Source organism: Sphaerodactylus townsendi, linkage group LG03 (assembly GCF_021028975.2).
Source record: "Sphaerodactylus townsendi isolate TG3544 linkage group LG03, MPM_Stown_v2.3, whole genome shotgun sequence".
Classification (NCBI taxonomy): Eukaryota; Metazoa; Chordata; class Lepidosauria; order Squamata; family Sphaerodactylidae; genus Sphaerodactylus; species Sphaerodactylus townsendi.
This window is the reverse complement of record NC_059427.1, coordinates 39,887,865-39,912,647: the sequence shown is the minus strand read 5'-3', so window position 1 is coordinate 39,912,647 and position 24,783 is coordinate 39,887,865. Positions and strand designations below refer to the sequence as shown.

The 24,783-nt window shown below is 41.3% G+C and overlaps 1 pseudogene; it reads right to left on the bottom strand.

Moving 5' to 3' along the window:
* LOC125427771 overlaps positions 1–24,783 on the bottom strand; it is a 61,871-nt pseudogene that overhangs the window by 8,723 nt on the left and 28,365 nt on the right.

Genomic DNA, 24,783 nt, shown 5'->3' with positions numbered 1-24,783 from the left:
GACCCAACTAGCACTGCTAACATGGTCCAAAAATAGAGAGCTGACATCTTTGTGGCATAGCACGTGCAACAAATGGAGCTTCCAGTGAGAAGCTATGGCGGGCTGATGTCTCTGAAAGAATGGAAAAACACTATGACCAAGATCACCAGTTAGAAGACGAATTCTGGCTGAAGTAATCTTTCTCAATGAAAGGGAAATCATGTGACAATCCACTTGTACTCCAGGCAGCTGTTGCTCATGAATAAAATGCAGAAATTGAAGTTTTTTTGCATTCTGCCTGGGAGTTGAGCAATTGGGAGCCCTGGAAATTACATCTATGCTCACAACCATAGTAGAGTTGATATGGTTGTGGCCAGATCCGCCGGGCTTTTGGGGAGGCCGGCTGCTGATAGGTGCCCATTAACAACTGAGATCCGCTGTTCCCCTCTTAGAGTTAGAGGAGTTAAAGGTTGAACGCCATTTGTTTTAAATATTTATGAATTTGGAGCGCTGCATTTTAACTAGTATAAATTTTAGCATTTTATCCTGTTTATCCACTTGTCTGTATTTATGTTGTAAACCGCCCTGAGCCCTTTGGGGGAGGGCAGTATAAAAGTGGAATGAATAAATAAATAAATAAAATATAAATAAATATGGACATTAAGCATTGTCACCCTAATTTCTTAACCATTTGAGAATATAATTAATTCTATGAACAAAGAGATATATTCTGTACAGCAAAGTTAAGATTTCTTACAGCGCACTAAACCTTTCTTCCAGGGCTACAAAAATAAAAAGGGGCTTTACAGACTTAATGATTTAAAAACTTGCTGCTGCAAAAAGTTTAACAAAGAGAAGATTCAGAAAGTTTTTTAATATAAAAGGGGACAACTATGTTCCTTGTTTCTTTAATCTTTGTCTCTGATGACAGTGCTGTTGGGATAAAGTTGCCAGCTAAAGAAATTGGAACTTCATAGGGGAAAAAATGTTTATTCTTAAAGACTGTATCTAATTGGAGGATCTTTCATAAGATAAGATAATGGGATACTTTGTTGTTCTCATGATCCAGAGGGAAGCTATGGAATATAAAAGTGTCAAAGACAGAGCAACTTTTCTTTTTGCTTATCAGAGAGAAATTAGCTTCTGGATTTTAAGCACAATGGTGGCTACTAGGATTATATGAAGGAACAGAGGAGTGGGTGAGAAGACAACCTTCAGAAAAAAAAATTACACCTGATTTCTTACAGAAATTATTTGAACAAATGGGAAATAAGATGGAAGCCTTTGAAAAAAGAATGGATAAAAAACTTTTAAAGTTGAGAGAAGAGAGGACAGAAGTTAAACAACTGGGAAGTTCTATAAATCAGATTTCTGGAGAGGCAAAGCAAATTAATGGTAACGTGGAAATTTTAGATAGTTATCTACAAGTTATTGACAGAGAGCTGGAAAGAGAACTGGGAAGAGGAAGACATGGAGACTGAAATTGACAAGGCTCACAGAATACATTTTAGATTTGCTGGGACACCCTGAAGCATTTTGTTAGGAAGAAGACTAGAGATCAAGTTTTACATCAGCATTTTATTGCAAAATTGACGATGAATGATACAGATATAACTATTCTGAAAGAAATTACTATTAGAATTTTATGCAAGGGAAAAGATTACAGCTTTCTAGCTGAAAAAATAAAACAAAGATCGCATATAGATTACTCTTAAACAGCAGTTTTAGTCTGAAGTCGGTTCAAAACATGAGAGAATTTTTAGAAAAAAATAGAGTTGGACCATTGTTAGTTTTCATGCTTCAGCCTGGTGAAAACTGCAAGAGAAAGCATGTTTACATAATGGTCTTCTGTTTGGAATTTCTGTTCTCTCAGCCAGGATCTCTATTCATGGAACTATGGTAGTTTGACACTAACCATTGGTTTAATCCAAATCCTTTGGATTTCATTTTAAGATAGGCTACTTCAGGTCTGAATGAATGCTTACTATACACCTTTTCAAACTGGACAGATGTATTAAAAATGTAAAGCAGCTCTATAGTATAAATCTCAGGGCTTTTTTGGAAAGTGCTTGATATATCCCTTATACCACACGTCGCACCCACCCTCTCCTTGATGTGTACTACCATGTTTCCCCGAAAATAAGACAGTGTCTTATATTAATTTTTGCTCCCAAAGATGCGCTATGTCTTATTTTCAGGGGATGTCTTATTTTTCTGTGTTCTGTTCGTCGGGCATGCTTCCAAACAAAAACTTTGCTACATCTTACTTTTGGGGGATGCCTTATATTTCACACTTCAGCAAAACCTCTACTACGTCTTATTTTCCAGGGATGTCTTATATTCGGGGAAACAGGGTATGTAGAAGAGTGTACATATGGACAAGTATGCATTAAAAATAAATAACCACAAAACTCCCTTTAACTGTGTAATGGAAACCACTTCCCCACATATAACCTCAAAAGGAGAAAAGGTTAAATGAAAAATGGGCAAGATGATCTCCCATTTAATTAGAAGACAATTGTTGTGTACCCTTTTCCTCACAAACCCAGTAGGATTTCAAATAAATATAATGAAGTTATTGGCTGATAAAATAATTGCATATTGCTATGGAATATCCAGCTCTATTTACAGAAAATGGTGATTATGTATTGTGAAGAATGACTTTTCAAGGTTTCAAACTTTTTTTTGATGAAGTTTAAATAAAGTTGGGATCACTGCAATATGAATCTTATAGATTTCTCCACTAGAGTTCTTAAGTTTATCTCAAGTTTAGATACTTGACATATTTCATGCAGTTCTTTTTGGCTGCTGATACAAAATACTTCTAGGCCAATATGAGTGTAGAATGCCCCCTTGGCAGGCTCTGTGAGTCCTGTGGCTCTGCTGTTCCCCCAAGTCCTTCTGAAGGCCACAGCAAGCTAGACTCATGTTTCCTTCATGGTCCTCTTGTGACTGAGTGCTGCTGTCCAGCTTCTGCCCCTTTCTTCTCTTCTACCTTTAGCTCTGTCTTTTATTCCTCTGCCCTCCTCTTCCTCACCAACCAACCCACATGCCACTGCCTTCTCCCCTTTTATACCCTCCTTGTTCTCCTTCCTCTATCCCCTTTCAGGTTACCAGCTGGTCTGGCTCAGCTGTGCAGACCCCTTTCCAGTTCCCTCAGTGGCCTTCCCATGCAATGAATGTTATAAAACATTTTGGCCACAGTTCAGCACAAAGACAAACTGAATCCCTATGAAATCAGTATAAACAGTATGATGGACTATGAACTTTCTAGTGCTATAATATGGAAGTGACTCAGGCAGCCCAGTCCAAGAGGCAGGGGCAAATTGGAGTGCCACTTCTGCTGTGAGGACAAACAGGGAGGTGGGTGGGTGCTGCAGAGTCTGCACTCTGCACAGGTGTGCCAGCCTAAAGTCAGATGCTGGTGCAGCTGGGGATCGGCTAGCAGTGTTCCCAGGGGTGGAGCCAACCTTAGTTGGTTTCTACCGGGCTTTTGGCCTGGGAGTGGCTCTGGCACTGGAAAGAGTGGCAGGTGACCCAGGTGGCCCTTACAACCCAGGCTACTTTTTTCCATCTTCGTCAGGCACAGCGGCTGGCTCCCTTCCTCTCCCAAGCGGACCTGGCCACTGTTATCCATGCAACGGTCACCTCCAGGTTAGACTATTGTAACTCGCTCTACGCGGGTCTTCCCCTGTGGTTGATTCAGAAGTTACAACTGGTCCAGAATGCAGTGGCTCGATTGCTCACAGGTGGCGCCTTCCGAGATCACATCCAGCCTGTGTTGCGCCGCTTACACTGGCTCCCAGTCGAGTTCTGAATCATCTTCAAGGTATGGGTTCTGACCTTTAAGGCCTTACGTGGCCTGGGACCTCTGTACCTTTGGGACTGCATTACCCCATATGTCCCTACTCAGCCTCTGCGCTCAGCAGAGGCCAATTTGCTGGTGGTCCCCGGCCCCTCAATGATACGGCTGGCCTCCACGCGGACCAGGGCCTTTACAGCCCTGGCCCCAGCCTGGTGGAACACTCTTCCTCCAGCTGTCCGGGCCCTGTGGGACCTTGGTGAATTCCGCAGGGCCTGCAAGACTGAGTTGTTCCACCGGGCCTTTGGAGTAACCAGCCGTTGATGGTGCTCCCGCTCCCATCCTTGTTCTGTTTACATCTTTTATTGATGGAGCCAGCAGTCTTCCCATTTAGGGAGAGTTTTAAAGATGGGTTTGCTGGGTGCAAATAAATAAATAAGTCTGTTTTGCCCTTTGGAGATTTTTTTAGGTGGCTGGGGGGTTCTTGGTTTTTGCTGCCTTCCCATGCCACTTGGACAGTCTCTGGAAATGGTGCAACGGCATGGTAGTGGCGCTGTCTCTGGCTGTGGCATCCTCTGAATTGGGCTGTAATCCTGAAAAACAAACAAAAAACATATTTTTTCTTTAATGGAAAAGTAGAAAATGTTTAAATTGTATTTTACTTTTCCTCTAGGGCCTCAGGACACATACAGTACGCATAAGGTCCCCTCTCCTCACTTTCCCCTCACTGCACCCCATGAGTTAGGTTTGGCTGAGGGATAGTTAGTGACTGGCCTCAGTGAGTCTCATGTCTGAGCAAGAATGTGAACTTGGGTCTTCCTCATCTTATTCTGGAGTTATAACCACTAACCATGCAACTCTGGTTAAGGAAATATATCCAAAAAGGAGATTATAATATAACCAAGTCATTTTGCCTTTGGCTGTCTTTTCTTTGCTGAAATTTCTAACATTATAATCACTTTACTGTCTTGAAGGTTAATTGAAATTCCAGCTGTAAATGTGATCAAGCCTTCAAAATGGCAAAACTTTCCCCCCCCTCAAATTTGTGTTTCATTGACACATTCCAATAACAACATGGCCCCTATTCCTTGATTCATATCATAACTGATGTTGTAATGTGCAGTTGTTCACAGTATTTTAAATCTTTTTGTATGACTTTTACTATGCCCTTCTTAAGCAAGCCTGTGCTAATTAGATTCCTTTGGACCGCTTCTGCCATTAAGTCTTTTAAAAGTCAGTCATGCCATGCACCACATAGCATGGAAGGAGTGCTGTATTTGTGCCCCAATTCTCTCCATCCTGGGAAATCCAATATTCTTGGAACTGACAGATGGCACCATGCAGCTATCAGACCTCCGATGCTGGTGAGACCACTTGCAACGGTCTGTCAAGGAACCACAAGCCTAAGACACTGTTCAAGGACAGGAATATATTCCAGTCAGACATAGCAGAACCAGTGTGGCAGATAGAATGAACCTTCACCCAATCCAAGGTGAGTCTGGGCCTTACCTGTACTTAGCTACAACACTGCTAGAAGTGAAGATACCACCTTGATTGTGCAGAGATCTGTAGACTGGATCCATAATTATGATTAGCACCCATATGGTTTTCTTTAGAAATGTTCTTTTGTGGATGATTTAGCTTTAAGAGGTGGGTGATGTAAGCTTTTTTTGACTGAGGTTGGTGCCAGTGGGCGTATAGATGGAGGGGAAGTGGTTTGCTTAGCACCTCTGAGCTGTCAGCTGAAAACACACATTTTGCTTTGCCCAGGTACTACACAGCTGTGACATATAAAGAAGCAGCAATTGACACATTAATCACAGCTCATCATCCAGTGCCATTGCTTGTTTTATAAATAACAGAAACCATGGCAGCACACTATGTGCAAGGAGGCAGCATATGCAAGAGATGAAAGTAGCTTTGCAGATTTACCTTCTGTACTATTACTTTTTGGAACTGCAACAAAAATCATCTCCAGACTATATAAAATGCAGGATGTAAGTTCTCAGATCTATGCGAACAGCGGGAGGAGCACATAATAGCAGAGAAGAGGGGCACATAAGATGATATTTGGTGTATAATTCAAGTTCAAGTTCAACCTTTATTAGGCATAAATATCAAAACAATTGGCAGAACAATGTCACATTTGATGGTGCATAATTCAACAAACTATTATTGTAAATTTCTGTGAGTCTGGTGTGCTTTTTGGTCACTTTTTTAAAAAAACACTCACATGATTTTTTTTGTAGTGACATTGACTGGGATGCTGGATGGTCCAGACCCAGCCGTGTTGTAAGCTTTCACTGTGATGACCTACACTGTGTTGGCTCTGTGACTAGTAATGTTTTTTGATGTTACGTTGCCATTGGCTCTGACTTTGCCAGTTGTAGAATCCTTTGGCATCATCCATCCCATATAAGACCTAGAGCAAAGGCAGTTCTTTGCTTTCCTCTGATTACAGTCCTGATTGGGAAGAAGACAAGCTGACAATGAAGGCTTCAATAGCAATGGCTGATTTTGTAATTGAAGCTGTCAGGATTTAAGGGTAGGCATGAATATTTATAGTTTTTGTTGTATCCTGACTACAAACTAGGGGAGGAGGAATTACGGATACTTTGCTTTTATAGATATCCAAGGGGAAAACATAAATAAGGTGAGTAACATTTAAAAGTGTGTCTACCTTTGTAATTCAAACAAGAGGGAAAAAAAACAAAAACAGAAAAAAACCCTTAGAAAGGTCTTAATTTTTCTTGTCCAGACAACGCAATAACAATTGAGACAGACACTGCTTTGAACTTTAACAAATGTTTGATGTGAAAAGGTATGTGCTTTGTAAACTATATAGGCCTACTTTTTTTTAAAAAAAAGTATTTTAAAAAACTATGCTGAAAACTAGGTAACTGGAGAAGATGTAGGCTAAATAACTGAAGCTTAGTCAGACAATATGGAAGTGGTACTAGTGAAGACGAGGGCTGACCTGAGATTTAAGGTGACTAGAAGGTCTGACTTATTCTAGATGGATTGCAACCCCTTGAAGAAGTAGGCCTGTAGACTGGGGATGTTCTTGGATCCAGACCTATTGCTGGATAAGCAGGTGGTAGCAATAGCATGTTTTGGGTAGGCAGGGGTCATTTAACATAGACATCATTTGCATGGGTCACATGGAAGGTGCATTTTGGCCACTTGCCCCTTCCACCTTACCAGACGGCCTGGCCCGCTCCACTCGCTGCCCAGGCATTGCACAGGGCTCCGTCACTTTGGGCAGCTGCTGCCTCAGGCCACTTTCTCAGGTGCATGGAGCCCCTTCCCACAAGTGTGACCATGCCTTCCCTCATCCCTCAGCACCAGACACCCATCTGGGGACAAAGAGCAGAAAGTGCTGTTGCCTTGTCTCTGCCATGTCATGCCTTTGCACATCTACCAGCGATTCTGGCTTGCATGCTTTTTGACAGCCACTTCTGTGGCCTGCTGAGCCAAGTCATCAAGGCTGCCAGAGCCAAGCAGAGAAAAGAGGCCAGGTCGAGGAGAGTTGCTGACTAAAAGGTGGGTGCCTGTCCTGGGACTGCAATGGCAGAGTCTGGAGGGAAGTGACCAGGCAGCTCCTGATTGTTCCAAGAACTCTAAGCCATGCCTGGCTCCTCTCTCCACAGGCAGGGGGCCAATTCTCTTGCAGGCAGTGGAACCAGCTTAAGGAAAATTGAGGTGAGGTGTAGGGTAAGGGGCAAGGTGAGGGGGGAGGAAGGAAAACAGGAAACCCCTTAGGGTCACACAAGCCTGGCATCATGGGGGGTGGGGGTTCCTATGAGGTGTTCAAATTGCTTTCCAGTTCTCTCTTTTTCTCTCCCCCCCCCCAGCACTCACACCATTTTCACTTTGGTTCTTGCTGTCATTGAGTTTGCAGTGCTGCTGACTACTTGGGCACAGGCCAAGGAGCTGCCAGGCAGGAAGGAGGCACTGAAGGTTGGGTGCACAATTTGACAGTTTGCCCCAAGTACTGTTTTGTGTAAATACACTCCTGAGCTGTGACAAAGAGTGCCTTTCACCAGCTTCAACTGATTAGCCAGCTGTGGTCCTTCCTGGGCTACTGTTGTGCATACTCTGGCTGCATCTAGATTAATTTTACTGCAATGCACTCTGAATAGGGCTGTCCTTGAGAAGTATCCAGAAACGTCAACTGGTGCAGAATATTACAGCCAGAACATTACACAATATTCCCTCCTTCCTGACTGGAGTGGGTTATAGGGACAATATCATTCTAGTCTTGGCCCATCCACACTCGCTTCCAGTTTGTTTCCAGGCACAATTCATGGTACTGTTCTTGATCTTCAAAGTCCTGTATGGTTTGGGAAACCATATGTAAAGGGACCACATGCTCCCCTATGAATCTGCACTACCACCATGGTCATCTATGGAAGTCTTGCTTTGGATGCTCTGCCTTCTGAGGGTTAGGTGGGTGGCAACCCAAAAAAGGCCTTTCTCTATTGTGACACCAAAGCTCTGGACCTCTCTCATTAGGAAGGTTCATCTGTCCCCTGCTGCTGCCACCTTCAGCCACATTTATTTCATTTGGATTTCCCTCCTTCCTGACTCATATTTTCATTGTTGGTTTGTTTTTTATTGATTTATTTATGTATTTATATTTATACTTTAAATTTATAGACCGCCCTCCCCCAAAGGGCTCAGCTTCTGTCTCTGGCTTTTAATCGTTTTAATGATGTGTGTGTGTTTTGGGGGAGTTAATGTTTTTAAAATGTGATTTTATCATATTTAATTTGTTAGCTAACTTGGTGGCTCTTGTGATTGCAGAAAGACAAACTATAAATTTAGTAGAATAAAATATGTGTGCTTGCAACACGCTCTGATCTAACACACCCTTGTCTGTTCATGCTTAGGGATCAGCTGCCTCTAACACTTGCAACAGTTTTTGTGGGCTTTTACTCCTTTTTTGTTCCCTCATCGGTGACTGCTCCTTAACTCTGTCAGCTTGCTTTGCCTAGAAAAGAGGTAATAACCGTAGTGATCAAGCAAAAAAGGAGAATGAAAAGACTGGGAGGTAAAAGTTTACATCCAAATTTAGAGTCCTATTCAAAGGGTGCCAGGGGAGCGGCGTGCTGGCTGCACTGGCAGATTCACCCTCCATGGGGCAGTTACCCTGACAGAAGGGCGTGCAGCTGCCACCACCATCCCCTGGCACTGGGACATCATGTCAGCATTCCAGCACCCATGCCAACTCTGTTGGAGCAGCAGAGACAGTCCAGGGGTGTGGCAGGTGAGGGAGTCGACTGCAGTTGACTCCCTCCCAGTCATTCACCTCCGAATGCTGCCGGTGTTCGGTTCAAACTCAAGCAACTGAAAATGGTGGCTTATGTCTGAACAGCCCCATAGGGGCTGCTCAGCATCATGGAGGCTTTTGCCTTTTTGCAGCCTCTTCATGCCACAGGGAAACCCCTTTGGGAGTGGGGGACCAGGTGGCTGCAGTGCTGTGGCCTGGCATGTGGCTTGTAGATGTGATTTGCATGAGTGGAGAGGAACTTCTTATTTTTCAGGGGAGAATAATTCTTTCTAGATTCTCCTTCCCATTGCAAGTCCACATTCTATATCACAGACTTTCCCAAGGGTGGCTTGCATGTTGTGATAGGGGCAGGCAAATAAGCTATATTCTGTTCATAGTTTAATGAGCATTGATCTTATTGAGGAGCATTCAACTGAGGAGGAGCACAAAAAATAAAGAAAGGAACAGGAACAAACAACAGAAATTTTAGAATCTATAAGAAAGGCAGGCAGTAAAAGAGAAGTATTTTACATATGCATTGCTAACTAAGGCTCATTCTGCATGGGTCAAAAACAGCGGTGTGAAAACTGTGTGAAAATGGTGTAAAAGGGTTTATACCATTTTCACACCATTTTCACACCACTGTTTTTGGCCCATGCGGAATCAGCCTAAGATTTGCATGAACCATCAAAATCTGGTTGCAAGTATCTAGTAGGGTATGAAATATGCCACCTAATAGCCAAGAACCCTTCTAATATGTCTGTTCTATGCAACAGTTCCATGCAAGGATTCTGAAAAACTTCCATTTCAGAAGGTGAGTAGCTTTGTATAGATGGTCCAGAAAGTGCTATCTGAGGATGACAAGAAAACCATTATAAATCTGGTAAACATATATTTTATTTGATGATATGTAGATTATAAATGGGTATACATGAGAATATAAGATTTGGAAACAGTCAATTCATACAAGACATAAAAAGACACTTCTAAGTGGGCTTTTGGTTTCTTTGCTTTCTCACCAAAATTTTGTAAGTAGTATTGGAAAATTGAAGATAAAAGAGGGATGAGATAATGTAGGAAGTAATCATGCCATTGACTACTTTCACATGATTTCCCCTGATCTAAGATTACTGGAGTAGCATGGAATGAAACACTGGAACTAGAGTTTGCAAACTCCAGTTGGGGGCTAGAGGTCAACTGACCTCCATACTACAGAGATTAGTTCCCCTGGATAAAATGGCAGCTTTGGAAGTGGAGACAATGGCATTATACCCTAATGAACTCACTTCCTTCCCTGAGCCTCATGTTCTTAAGGCTGCACTCCCAAATCTCCAGGAATTTCCTATCCTGGAGCTGGCCATTTTAAGAGGGATATATCTTTAGCCAGGTTGCCAGGAAAAAAAATGAAATACTGTATGGGAGGTGATAAAGGGGAGCCTTCCGGAAGTTTCTAGAGGTTCCCCACTATGCAACTGGGCCTGGCATGACATAACTGGGTCTCAGTTTTCCCAGACAGAGGCTACCGGTGGGAAGAAAAGAGGTAAAGCCAGAGGCCAGGGAAAGGTAGGTTGGCTAGAGAATAGGAAGAAGAGTAGGAAGCAGGAAAAGGGGAGAGGCTATGGGGTCTTTCAGGGAAGGAAAAGAGAAAGTAGTGAGGGAGGAGAAAGAGAGATGTCCCCCACAAGTCCTTGAAAGTTGGCCACTTGTTCTTCTCTATTCTGCTTCTCAGTTTGAGTTTTTTTAACATGGGCATAGTCTTTAAACAGTGCATGCCATTTAACAGTATTGTGAACACATGGTGTTTATTGTTTTATGATTACAGTAGTTAGCAAGCTCAGTTTGAGTAGTGCTTTCATAAAAAGGCAGTTTATATGTTTGATCAAGTAAAATCAATCAGTTATTAAGCTTTAGTGTGAATACAAACCCTAATGATGCCCGACCTGCAAGACCAACCTTAGAAAAAGTAGGAAAAAATGAAATAGCTTTTAGTTAATAAGAAACATTTTATTTTACAACATGAGAGTAAAAAAAAGTCTATCTGAAAAGTGCATATTGTTGTCTCATGTTGGAAAATAAGAGGTATCTTATTAACTAAAAGCTATTGCATTTTCCCCCTGCTTTTTCTAAGGTGGGTCTTGTAGGTCGGGCATCATTAGGGTTGAGAAAGTCTCCACAGTAGGATTTGTATTCACACAAAATACAAATCACAGAGCTATTGAGACTGCTCTGATCATGCATCCACAAAAATAAGATGGAGTTTATGCCACAATCCAAACATGTTTTGAAGGAGAAAATAAATGCTTCAAATATTAGCCATCACAGATTAACAGCAAGATGGCATCGTATGCAAAGATATCCATGCCATTCTTTAAGACTACATGGTGAACCTTATACAACATAGTGCTGATCTTTATTGATACTGTATGAGGATCCAATCATATTATATACTGAAAGAAATTGATCATTTTTCTTACTATCTTCTCCACAGTACACAATATATACTAAGCTCAGAATGCCCATTCCTTCATGATTGAAGACACCCACGTTCACTTCAAAAGGGAACAATGATGTTTTCATATCTATAGACATACTTGGAGGCCTCCACAGAACTGACCACTGCTTTTGTCCAGCTTGTTGAACCAGGAAAGCGGATGATGATGTATCCAAAGCCTTCCTCATTTTGTAGTTCCTCGGGAACTGACTGCAAGAAGCATAATAATCAATCAATAGGCACTTGCAAGCACTGTATATGCTGCTCTAATTGAATCTTCACTCTATCAGTATATTTTAGTTGAATTGATTTGGTTGAATTAGCGTCCAAGAAGATACTAACGATGGTCCCTTCAGTCAGTGTAATATTGAAAATGGCAATAAAAATAAATCTATCTGAGCAATTTACTAACTCAAGACCTGATCAGCAGCATTAAGGCTTGTACCTTTTTTTAAAAAAAACTTTTCATTATGATTTAACTTTGAGTTTAATTATTTCCTCCCCTCCCCTCATGCACACTTGTATAAGAAATTTTACAGGGTTTGGACTGCTAATTTTGGATGAATGCGAAGGAAAGGGAGCACTTTGCATATGTAAGTACACACCAATTGCATGATTGCATACTTACAGGAGCCTACCATTCTAATTTAAATTCTTTAGTAAGAGTCCCTTGAGTCTGGAAATATTTTAGCAGTTTAACCTAGTGATCTTCAACTAGTGTTTATGACAAAATTAACATGCCTGTTAATAAAATATGCTGTCAAAAATCTTTAATGGTGAATATGCTGAGGAAATATTTTCATCAGTGAGTGTTTTTCTTGAGATGGGAAAAAACACACAGATTGATTATTTCAAAGAGAAAGGAACACTGATAGAATATTTTAGCTCTCATTTATAAAAGGCGACATGATAGAAGTGCATGCTGCTTAGCAAAAGATCCTGCCGGGCCAATGAGCACCTTAAATAGATCAATCATTTAAAAATGGAATAACACCACCAGCAGTGGAGGAAACTGGAGAACACATGAGCAGATGAGAAATACTGAGCTTTCCTACGTCTCATAAAGAAAATGCAAATGATGCCATACATGTATGGCATACATAAACCTGTGCAAGAAAGCACTCAGATAGGATTCTGACAGGAAACCATAATAATATCTGTGTCATGGTGCCAAGGAAATAGATAAATGTGTTAAAGGAGAAAGCTAAAGGCCAAATGCTTTTTTAGGATAAATTTTAGCTGGGAAAATGTAAGCAGTGCTAATACTGAATTTGTCATCTTTGGTTATGCTTTCTAAACCAGAAGATTAATGGCCTGTTTTCACTTTTGGTTACTTGCTCAAGTATCAGGTTAGCTCTGAGAGATAGAGGAAGATTGGTATATAGCTGTGGATTTTCCATCTGATTACCATGAACAGTCTATCATTATGGGGTTGCCTACATGGGGACCTGATGGAGCATCATGGCCAGCAGCAAATAAATAGAGATTGTTCTGGAGGACATATGGCTGAGAAAGCAAAATATGCCTTGAAGCTGCAAGTCTTTGGGCCTGAAAATAAATGTATTTATCTGGGATCTCATGAGTTCAAGGGAAAGGTGCGAACCACCTATATCAGGCTTGTCCCTACCCAACCCAATCAGCAACAGGGACAAGCCAAGTAGTGCAGCCAACCCACTATTTGGTGGCCAGTCTGTGTTTTCCAGCTGATCATCATCTGTTACTGCTGAGAAGGAAATTTTTATGTCAATCAAAACCAGGGCTGTTTCCACACAGCACAATTATACTGGGTTACAACCAGTAACTTACAAACCAGGTTTATTTTATCCCAGTTTCTACCTCCACACAGCTGCCCATTTCTTTCCAGGAGCTGAGTTAGGACTGGGAGGTAATACTCCAGTTTGTTCTACATGAGCCCAGGTCTTTTGTATTTACACCGCAAGTGCATCCCCGTATGTGCAAACCTTTGTAAATCTGGGTCTTGGCCAGAGAACAAGGTCCATCTGGTGGTTTTATTTACTATAGTGGGCGTGAATCCCACAGCCTGGGGATGATCTCCAGGCCCCACCATTTCCTGCCCAAGGACCTTGATGGGTTGTGGCCACCCGCACAAAAATGCAGTACCTCTTGATTGGTCAACCCAGAGTGGCGAGGGGAAAAAAATAAATCAGTTCTGCTCCCATGGTGTTTGCATGACAGCGGAGTCACCCAAGGATATTTGAAAAGAATCGCCAATTTGGCAATTTTTGAAAATCCTGGGCTAAGGGAAATATCATGGGGCAACACTGGGGCAGGTCCAATTTAGCACAGGAAACTGTGCAGAAAACTTGCACGAACCGGAATATTTCAATTGCCCATCCCAGGATATTAGGACCATGCAGAAATGGCCCAGCAGGCTTTTAAAAAATCTTCCTTGAACTCAGGTGAAGTCTGTGCATATTAGCTGAATTGAGAAGTTGTGTGTCACTGTTTGGTGAAGGAACCTATATGGACTTAGGGGTAGAATGGCAAGGTGTCTGGGTAGACTACCTCAGATAAAATGAGGCATAGTAGGACACTCTACTGGGTTGCTGTCTATAGTAGTCAGGGTGTGGTACAACCAACAAAGTTGTAGGTAACTCAGAACACAAATGTACCTCACACCAGTCTTTCCCTGTAAGAAGAATAGTTTATAATTCACTTTTATAGTTTATAAAATAGCCCCCCCTGTCTTGCCACATGTCTGCCTGTCAACAGTTGAGCCACTAATGTATTTTATTAGTGCCCTTCAAAATAACACATTTTGAGTTCTATCAGAATCCTTTACCATGATTAATATTTTTAATGAGGTGGTTTGGGGTGGGGGGCTTTGGAGAGATGTTTCAGGTCTTGATCTTAAGGCCTTGTTTTGCACCCTGTGTAGAATGCCACACTGACTTGTATGAATTTGGTGGTTCTGGGTGGAGCTGTTAGCAAGCCATATGGTAAGAAAAAGGAAACAATTTGGACCCCCTGAACCAAACCTGGGTGGTATCATCATCCTTGATTCTGGATATAGCTGGTGGACTTCCTTCAGTAGCCTCTGAATTTACACTGAAATTACATTTTAATAGAATGTGCCACCAAGTAAATATGTTAGGATTGCAGCCTTAGGCAAAGTACAAACTGTCCTTTAAGCATGTGAATCCTTTCAAAACATGCACTGCATGGTATTGGAAATTGAATGACTGTGTCTTCTTTTATGTATAACAGAATATATGTTGCTAGCATAATATTCCAAAATTGAAGTGGGGGGGGGAGGGGGCGCAGACATGCAAACAAAACTGTGTAAAATGGTTAATGCGGAAAATACCCAAACAGATTAGAGTGCTAAGCTGCCTTCTGCATAATGATGATAAGAGGGCTATGGATGACTTCAAAACATCTTTATAACATGCCACTCACCGTTTATTTCTCTAAACAGCAAACAATGGCACGGCAAACTTGCTTTTGCCAGAATTGTCTTGTATTTTCCTGTCATTACAATGAAAGGTTGAGATTGATTTACAAATTACCTCCCACATGATGACGAGTTTACATCTGCTTCCTCCACCTCCACTTACATTCATTGATGCTACTACAGGAATTGGAAAAAGACAGAGCATGGGGGGGGGGGCAATTCTGTGTAATTAATAAGACATTCATAATCCCATTCAATTCTCACAGTTACACGATGGTAGAAAGGGAGGAGGGAGTACATAATGTCTTAGTAGGTGATATTCTATTTAGTGGTACAGAGATATTTAACAGGCTGCAGTTTTTCATACGTTCAGTTGAACGGTGGGATTTTTCCCCTTTTTCTGACCATATGGCTTGATAACAGCTCCTGTGACTTTCTAAAGGTGAAAAAACCATAAACTTGGGTGGAGATCTTGCAGCTTGAACCTCTCGCACTACTGGATTTGTTTCCCAAACCCAAAAGGGAACGAACCCCAGGCCAATTCAGGTAACACAAGATACAGAGTGGTTGGTTCCAGACAGGCTTCCTCTCCTCCCTGACTCTTCCATTATTAATTGTAAATAGACTTTGGACAGGTTATGATGTGGAGAAAGTAAATCCTGGACTCATGAGATAAATCTTTCTCCCTCAACATTTGGGGATCCAGAAGGATAGGTGTGACACAATTAGATTGATTTTATCATTCTAGCAAATCTTGAGAAGATAACCACTCTAAGGAGACCATTCACATGGGAGTTGTATGTTGTATAGCTTCCTTAGGCAAACTGTCAGCGCAATTCTATGCAAAGCTACACCCTTGTAAAACAATTGATGCCAGTAGACTTACAAGGGTCTAACTTTGCTTAGAATTGCATAGTATCGAGTATAGACTGTCCTCTGGAGTAGCTGTATGATCTACCAAGGCATAGGTTTGCTTTTTCATGTTAAATTACTCAATTCTTCTTTCGAAAGCATACTGAAAACATGAAACTACTTTCTAAAATGAAAAAAAATCATCACTTGTCAGTTTGTGCTCAGACAGTTAACTTCTTGCCAATTGTAATACAAAAGATTAAGAAGGAATGATTAAGAAGGAATCTGTGAAAGATTAAGAAGGAATGGCAGTGGGGCAGTTAACTAAACGAAGGATTAAAAGAAGACATTCAAGTCAAGCTCAACTAGCATTCTACTGTTCCATGAACCAGTTAATGCTTGATTAGTGCTTGTGTTAAATGAGTTTTGTATTTACTATATTTGCATCAGAAAGAAATTTATACTAGTGCTCAACAAAGCCTCATCTGGGTCATAGTTGAAAAACAGATGAAAAGTTATGGTTGAGTGCATTGACAGAAGCTCAATTAATTCTCAGCTTCAATGTAATGAACTAAGCAGTGGCTCATTTGCCTCCAGGAATGGACAAAAGCTTGATTGAGTTTTAGCTCACAATGTAGACATTGCAAGACAGACTTTCTCCTTACCATTCCATTGCTAAATATTTGCCACACCTGTTACACTGAGGGTGATTTTAATTAGCATTCCAGAGACATAGCAACCAGCAGTATGGAAGAAATGTTTTCCTGTTGTCTATGGAACAAACACTGTAAAGCAGGCAAGTGACTAGATAGAGTTCATTCAAACATGCAGGGCTTTTTGGATCAATATTTATGTATTTATTTATTAATTATATTTGTATCCCACCCTCCCCAACCAAGTTTGAGCTCAGGATGATGCACAACATTTTTAAACAATTCACCAATACATATAATTGATAACCTATTCATCATTAAAAACACAGTAAGAACACTGAAACACTAAAATCAAGTTGGCTAAAAATTAACCCTTGTTAGCCCATCTGGCCCAGCTCATAACATAGTCCAATCATGGGCAAGGTATGAAAAAGGGCAATGCAGAATACTCAAGTGTTTACTTGTTACAGGGAGGTGGCAGAGGACATTGGAATGCAGGAGTGGCCTCAACCAAAGGTCTAGGGCCGTGGTGGTGAACCTTTGGCACTCCAGATGTTATGGACTACAATGGCCAATAGGCCATGCTGGCAGGGGCTGATGGGAATTGTAGTCCATAACATCTGGAGTGCCAAAGGTTTGCCACCACTGGTCTAGGGAAACATCTCTGACTTACAAGCCCTGTGGAGCTGTTTAAGGTCCTGCAGGCCTCTTGGGTCAGGTGACAGAGAATTCCACCAGGCTCGAGCCAGGGCAGAGAATGCCCTGACTCTGGTCAAGGCAAATTGCATATGCCTGGGGCCTAGGACAACTAAGACATTTTTATTGGAGGACTGGTGCGTCCTGCATGGGCAATATGGGATTCATGATAGAATCTGCAGACATGATGGTCCAAGACCACTCAGGACCCTAAAGGTTATAACCAAAACCTTGAATCTGATTGGGATATCCATAGGCAACCAGTACAGCTGCTGAAATACAGGTGTTATATGCTCTCTCACAAGCATACTGATGAGGCTGGCAGCTGCATTCTGGACCAGTGCTAGTTTCTAATTCAGTCTCAGCGGCAGGTCCACATAAGGTGAGTTACAGTAGTCTAGCCTGGAGGTGACTGTCACGTGGATCACTGTGGCTAAACTGTGGCTCCCCAATCCCTATGTTGTTGCCAGCAACAACTCAAAATTCATATTTAACACAAGGACTGAGATTATCACTGTCACTGTGTGGGTTCTTCCATTAATAACTTCAGGGAACTAAGAATATAACAGACATGTTTATACAGAGAGCAAGCAGATCCAAAATATATAACATAAACAAATTTGGAAGTCAAGACTGCAAGCACTTACATGTTGAAACTCAACCCAACAGGAAAAGGAGTCCTTGCCTGAATAGCGCACAGCTAGATGGGACTGTTGTTATCTTTTCGTGATCTCCAATTTAGCACCACAGTTGTACTAGAAATATGTTCAATACTAACATCTTTGGATGGACCCAGAGTGCCTTATTAAAAAGAAAAAAAGTCCATATTACTTAAACCAAAGTGTTTGAAATAGTTGCTCTTTGGGGCTCCGTTATGCATTCTTCATCCACTCACTAGATTTACTGGGAGTAGGTTTAGAAATCAAAATTGAAATGTCCCAGTTGGTCATCTAGTTCAGCTTCCTGCTCTAAGACAGGATAGCTGCGATTGAAAGTATCCTACCTCTAGTCTTTCCTCAAAGGACTACAGAATAAAACAGACTAACAGAACATCTCTGCCCACTTTCTTGGCAATCATTTCAAAGGGTTCTTCCTATTCCAACAAATCACATCATTCCTCTTATCACAAATCATTGTCTTTCTGCATTTCCTCCATCAATATTGCATTTCAAATTGAGTGCGCATTTTTGCATCTTCTATATTTCACAAAAGTCATACTAAAATACCATACCCTGGTCGATTCCAGTCTGTGATTTACAGGATACATGCATTTCCATGTGCAAAATTTAATATGAGCATGGAATGGGAACATCCAAACAAATGATATTACCAACTACACATTGAAATCGAAATTTTCTCTGTGAATACTGTGAAATATCTTCATATCCATTGCTTTTATTCTGACTGTTACCCATCATAGCACAATCAGCATGAAATCCCGAAAGTCCTGAACGCTACATCTAGAAGTGTCATTTGTTGCGATGTGGATTAAAAGGAAGGGATAATGGTCAGTGGCCTTGACAAGTCTTCTCAGCCTCTCTGTGACGTCACAGATGTTATTAAATATCCTAGTGTTTTAATCTCTTATTTTGAGCAACCTTGAATTGCACCACACAGGTAAAATTTATTTGAAATAGTTTCCAGGTGGGATATTTGAAGCATCACTAATCTTAACAGTGCTTCACAATCTCTTTACTCAGTAAGAAAAACAAATCTTAATTCCCAAATTTCCACTTAACAAAATGTGTTTCTTGTACACCAAGAAATGTTTCCTTTTCTAAAAATAAAACACAAAATATTAGATAAAAATTGCAAAAAAATAAAATAAACATATTCTAAAACTGATATAAAAACACACTGGGCAATGGAGTACTATTGAGAGCTACTTCAGCCCTACCCCACTGAAATAAATGGGTTTAGACTTGAGCAACTATGAGTAGGATCACTGATATGCAATTATCCTACTTTTGTCACTCCTACAATATGTATTTTGGAATTTGTATGTACAGGACGAATAAAATAATAATTATTTTCTAGTTTGATCTCACTAAGAAAATAATGGATTCCAATTAACAGGCTAAAGACATATTTTATGAGTAGGAAAATAGTGTGAAGAGGAAAGTGTGTAGGATATTCCTTCTGACTTCCTTTCTTGCCCACTGGGCAAAGCTTTGTTTGAAGGTAGCAGTAGTAGTAAGGAATATCTCTGAGATACAAATCATGACTTATTTACATTTCATGCAAAGAGCTTCTCTGAAGCTGAAATATTTCATATACTTTTGGGTGTTACGGATGGTTGGAATGTTACAGTTAATAGACTTACCCCTTACGATAATTTCTGCTGTTACAGAGAGGCTGTCTATAGATGTTTTTACTGTGCATGTGTATTTCCCAGTATGGCTTAGCTGAATATTTCTTACCATTAAGTCCCCTACTGATTCCTTGAGGTAAAATGAAGAGAAAGAGATAACTAATCACTCCAAATGTGTTTTCCATACTGGGCATTTTTATAACTCGCCAAGAAATTAATAAACTATGAAGTTTTAAAATTAAATTATTCATTGCTGGTATCAGTTCCTTTCGTTTTGACATTTTTACTACTGTTTCACAATGAAAGCAAACGTAAATAGTTTTAGCTTATATTCAGGAACAACGTTTTTGGTTAAGAAGAAATCAGAAACAGACGGGAGGGGGGCTCAAATTCCTGTTTGTGAACAGAAAGGCAGACTGGTCCATATTCAATGATATTTCATGTTCTGTTGCATAGCTCATGTAACTTGTTCATGAAAATCAAGCTGGAATAGAAAATCTATTTAGAATTTCCAAATGTGGTGCTTTGCATTCTTGCATGCATGTTACAGAATGAAGGAGGGACATGCCTATATTGCTGAATGAATGGGGGTACTGTGTACCAAGCATGCCTGGAATAGTGCACTACGTGCAAGAACGTTCACCTATCTTTATTCAGGTACTTCTGCATATTACTTTTGTTACTTGCCTTCCTATACTTGTGGCTTGTTCTCACGCAAGGATTATAGAAGACTTTTAGACAGCCTTTTGCAAAAGAGGTATCCACAGTGATTGCATCAAGGATTTGACTTGCCCTGTTCCACTTTACAATGAAGCTCAATGGTTGGAGCAGGTAGTGAATGACCAATCCAATTGTTAAAAATAGCAGCAACCGAATCACCGGGGGCAGCCATTGCGGCTGTGGTGAGCAAAGGAGGCAAAGGGGGTTGCTTGCAAAGCATTGCTGGCCAGCATGCTACAGGAGGGTTGCATTGATTGGCTCCGAGCCTGAAAAGGCGGGAGGAGCCTAGGTATAAAAAGGCGCCACACCCAAAGATTGTCCTTCTTGGCGGCGAGACTCGGAAAGGCGTGGCCCACCCTCCCTCTCTATATTACAAGATTGTTATTTCGCTAGCTTTGTCGCAGCCCGACGGGTTGGCTTGTGCCCTGTGGAAGGGCCGGGGGGTGTGGCGGGCCGGTTGGCAAGCTGGTAGGCTTGGCCGGTGCCCGACACCCCAGGGAGTGGGGTTGGGTCAGGCCGGGAGGCGGCCAGTAGGCTTAGCCGGTGCCCGACACCCCAGCAAGCTTGGGGAGTATGGCGAGTCAGTAGGTGGCCGGTAGGCTTAGCCGGTGCCCTCCTCCTCAGCAGCAGCAGGAAGGGTTGAAGCTGGGGGTTCGCTCCTGGGGCTCCTGCTTCCTGCAGGTGGCCCCAATGGAGATTGGGGATCGCTTGATGTTGCAACCCGTTTGCTGCCCAGCTTCTCTGTATATAGTTTGTTATTATATATATTAATAAATTGGGCTGCGGCCCAATCCATTTTTCCAAGCCTGTCGTTGTAGTGTTTTCATTTGCCGGAGAAGGGTCTCACCATCTGCATGCAGTAGTGCTTTGTTAAGGTTGCCACCATGTCCATTCATTTTTTCTGCTTGCTGGCAACTACCCACCAACCTGGAACATTGATGGATTAGCTGATCACTGTTTCCAAAGTTAAGGAGAAATTGTGGGAGTTTCTGCTATGTTTGACAATTGGGAAGTGCCTCTTTTTGGTCTTTTAACAATGTTTTAAGGTTAGTGGTTAAGACAGTGAATTTTAAGTAGGTCTAGTCTTTTGACTGCTTAGGCCAGTGGTTCTCAACCTGGGGGTCAGGACCCCTTCGGGGGTCGAATGACCCTTTCACAGGGGTCACCTAAGACTCTCTGAATTAGTGTTCTCCATCTGTAAAATGGATAAATGTTAGGGTTGGGGGTCACCACAACATGAGGAACTGTATTAAAGGGTCACAGCATTAGGAAGGTTGAGAACCACCGGTTTAGGCCATAATTGCTTTTCGGCAGAGACAGGACAGGTTGTGCAAATTAGGTAGGTATAGGCAATGAATTCCCTGAGACATTTGGCGTGATGGAGGGAATGTCCTGATCAAGCCATCACTGGCTTTATGGTGGGATGGGTCCTCATGAAGGAGCTGTCCTTGGTGCTGAGCAGCATCTTTCAGAACCTGCTAATGGCTTAATAGAACATTAAGGAAAGCGGAAGGTGCTTGGCACCTCTCAAACACAATAAGTACATGTGATGATAAACAAGGCTGGTGATAGCTGCTGGCCAAGTTTGGAGCATACTCTTTTACTAGAATAAAAGCAGCTACAGATAGGCTGCCTAGCACAGCCCATCCTCAATTAAACTATTAGCATAAACAATTGTTTGATGTAGATCAGTGGATTTAAATGAACTAGTTAAATCCATTCATTGACATCTTAAATTCTTTACTTTATCAAGGCAAACACTATATGCACATTGCAAATAGTGTTACGATTCACTCAATTAGGATGGTAAAGTCATCCCACGGGGTTGCATTTCTTTGGTTGTATTGAGAGAAAAGCTTTAAGAAAATGTTACAACATGAAAACTGCATCCTCCATTATGTTATATCAAGGAGATGAATCGTATTTTATATATGTTCTTTCAAAAATTATGCATGGTTAAACTTTCAGACAAATGATATGACATGACAACGGATATGATATAGTCCTCTGAGAACTGCTGAACCTCTAACTTTGAATGCGTCCTCTAAAAGAAAATCCAGGAAGTTCTGCTAGTGCAGTGTCCTAGCAGAGTGCTGGACTATAATGTCGGAAATCTGAGATCAAGTCCTATCTGATGTAAAATCCAGTGGTTACTTGCTGCTTCTTAGCCTGACTTCATATTGCTATTATGAGGATAAAATAGGAAAAGGGAGAGCAATGCTTTCCTAAGCTCCTGGACAAGTTACACCTCTATGGATTGCAGCCATGGACAAGTCATAGCCTTTTATGGATTACAACCTAGATATTTTCATACTCTTTTTCTTTGCAGAAGCACGAATTCTGGCAAACAAATATAAGTTGGCAATAAGGCAAGTGGAAGAGGAGTCTGACAAGCATATGGCTAAGATAATAACAATTCTTCTAAATACATCCACAGCAAAAACGAGCCAAAGAGACAGATGGACTGTTAGACTCCAAAGATCCAAAAAAGATCACTAAAGGAGACTGTAGAAAAGCTGAATGAATTCTTTGTGTTGGAAGATTGTGGAAGATGCCAGACTGAAGAACCAAGTCAATGTGAGAAACCGAAAATATGAAGATGTTTTTGTCCCATACCTCAAAATAAGCATGTCCATTAAACTAAGTTTTATTAAATTGTTAAGTCAGCTGGACTGCAATGTATCAACTTCCTCATTTGGTGTGGTGTGCTTTACCTAAGAGGCTGCTCAACATGCTTGCTGCCATTTGGGCAGAAACATCCTGGCTCTAAGCTTGGAGCTGCAATGAAGCTGCCCGTCACTGTTCCTTGGATACAAATGAAATTGTGCAGAGATATGCTGTTTGACAACATTATTGCCTATGCTGGGTTCAAAAAATGGCACCACAACAGTGACAAAACTCTCTTCCCATGTGCATGTGGATAGGACCTCGAGCCACTTAGCCCAAACTGGTTGGCTGGTGCAGCCCCCTCCCCCCCCCCGCAGATTACTCAAGGTGCTTGTCAGTCTAATGAAGTTAAAGCACCTAACACATTGTGATTCTGTCTCCATGTAGGGCCACAATATATTTGCTCACTGGATGACTCTGGAAACTCCCAAACCCAACTTGTTTCCCCTGAGGCTACATATCAGCTACATATCAGGAATATAATTTTAATGATCAAAAACAATTTGTATCAACTTGAGGGAGGGCTCCTGGCTTCCATTCCCAGAAAATGAAATGTCCCCTGAAGAGTAATTTATATAACTTTAAATTATGTAAATAACTCAAGATATGGGCATTTTAGCATCTGAAAATGGCATGGGGGCAAGGCAGGAGGCCCTCCTTACTCCAACCAGCAGTTCAAGCTAGAAAAGACTCCCTCTTATCTTTAAAATACCTGCAGTTGATATGTGGCTGCAGGAAAACCCAAAGCTGTATAATGAACAAACATGTCTTAGCTGTGGACTGACCAATTCAATGGAGAGCAAATCTATTTAAGAAGCTCTATCCTCAACACAAGCAACTAAGCCAGTTGAATAAAATTGGTTTTCTTGCCAATTGAGAACTCTAAACATTCATGCCCAGTACTGAAACTATCTTCTAATCCCACACTGCTTCTTGGAGGGTGAGAGAATGCCTCAAATATGCCAGTGGGAGGCTGGCTTGAATGAGCAGGAAGGCTGCAAACATTCTCTGCAACTTGCTGATCCAACTGGCCTGCTGGAGCCATAGCAGTCAAGTTTGCCTATCTCTGGCATTGCTGTATTTTGACCAACTAATGGTTCCTTTCTAAAAAAAACCAGGAACCATCTTTAGAACAAGTTTGAACATCTAGGTCAGTATTGTCTAACTTTAGTAAATAAAGATATTTCCCAATACCTACTAAATAGGAGCCTTTAACTAGTGATAACTGGGATGCACATCTGTAACTATCAGAGTTGCCAGGAGATTTTGGGGAGGTGCAGCCTGAGTAGGGCAGGGTTAAGAGAGGAGGAGATATAAGGTCATAAAGCTCATCTGCCAAAATGGCCATTTTCTCCAGGTGATATTACCTCTATTCCCTGAAGATAAACTGAAATAGCGAGAGATCTCCAGCCACCACCTGAAGGTAGGCAATCTGAATACATATGGGATTCAGGGATCCCAGGAAGAATACATGTTGTCTGTGGTAAAAATTTGAACAAACAAAAATACGAAGAAACAATTTCAAATCTATCTCTTTGTGTGCTGATTTTTAAATTGTTTTAGGGTTTTGGCATATAAAGGACTAGTCTTGAAAGGGTTTCAACTGAGGTGCATAGGTGCACTATTTGTACTATTAAAACAAGAAAATCCATCAACATTAGTTGGGGAGCTCTGACATTCCATTCTGTTGCTTTATTTTGTTCTATTGTTCTGCTTGGTTAAGCAATTCAGCCATGCATTATGTGGAGTATATGCGCACACTCTTAGCAAAACAAAAATGCAGTTTTATAGAAGGTTGATGCCAGAACTGTCTGGCTCTGTCAGTCTATTGCCTGATCACATCAACCATTATGAGTAATACTGGAATGTGTTGGCTTTTTATAATTCAAGCTGTTTTCTTTATGAATTTTCCCTTTAGGTTTCCA